General features: G+C 46.5%; 1 pseudogene; it reads right to left on the bottom strand.

Annotated features, from left to right (window-relative positions):
- Positions 1–229: 229 nt before the first annotated feature.
- LOC132648468 (small nucleolar RNA SNORA17) lies at positions 230–352 on the bottom strand (annotated as a pseudogene).
- Positions 353–1,063: the final 711 nt, after the last annotated feature.

Raw genomic sequence — 1,063 nt, 5'->3', positions numbered from 1 at the left:
GGTGGTGTTCAGGCTTGTTCCTTGCAAGGGTGGTCTATCTCAAGCTCACTCCCACCTGGGCCCTTGATCCTAGGTGGGGTCCTTCTAGTCTTCTTCCTGTTCCTCATCCTGGAAGCCCATCCAAGCATGCCTAGTACCAGACTGCTGATTGTTTTAGACTACCGCCCTGTCTGGTCCCCCTGGCCCCTGACTGGTGGTTGTCTCAGGCTCGCTTTTTTTTTTTTCAGGAAATGTTAGCCTACTAATCGTTCAGCTGTCCATAGGTCAGAACTCTGAGGACAGACATGGCCTCTCTCCCCTCTGTCACCTACTGACACACATGTGACACAGCAGCCACGCCTCTAGGGGCGGATTCTCCCTCACCTCTTACGCCCAGTTAGTAACCCCCTCCATAATGTGTCCATGGTGCTTTTTATTGTCATTGTTTTATGCACAGATTTGAGGAAGGGGGGTGTGCCTGCGTATATTCAATTGTTCAGACCAAAAGTCACTCTTGGATGGAAGTCTTTCTGATCCATTTTGTTTTTTTGAGACAACATCTTTCCTTGGTACCTGGGCTCATTCATAAAGACTTGCTGACTAGAAACTGAAAGATGAAAGGAGACAGGGGAAATGAAGTGGAGCGGGACTCCCACAGTAGAAGAGAGAGGAGAACCTGGGTTTTCTTCCACTGAATCCCCATCCTCAGGACAACAATCATGCTGAGTTAGAACTCATCCTAATGAAATGATCGTGCTTGCTTTAATGAAATCCATTAAGATCTAGTTAAAAAAAAAAAAAAAAAAAAACTTCCATTCACAGGTACCCAGGGCGAGAACAACCTCTATGGGGAAAACACAATTGAACTCACAACCTAGTCTATTGACTAGTTGGTAGTATAGGAATGTTGTCACAGAATAATAACCAGGACCCTGCAGTCACTCATTCTGAGGGGGAAGAGCACCCTGGGTGTGTGGCAGGACTGGGCAGCACCATTTGCCGAGGTGACATGACGAATCCAGAGTTGTTTAAGATAGTTAACTTGTGTCACTTTGAGACACAGGAATTGACAGCTGAAGATGAA

Source organism: Meriones unguiculatus, chromosome 16 (assembly GCF_030254825.1).
Source record: "Meriones unguiculatus strain TT.TT164.6M chromosome 16, Bangor_MerUng_6.1, whole genome shotgun sequence".
Taxonomy (NCBI): domain Eukaryota; kingdom Metazoa; phylum Chordata; class Mammalia; order Rodentia; family Muridae; genus Meriones; species Meriones unguiculatus.
Note: the sequence above shows the minus strand (reverse complement) of the source record. Positions and strands in the feature narration are given on the sequence as shown.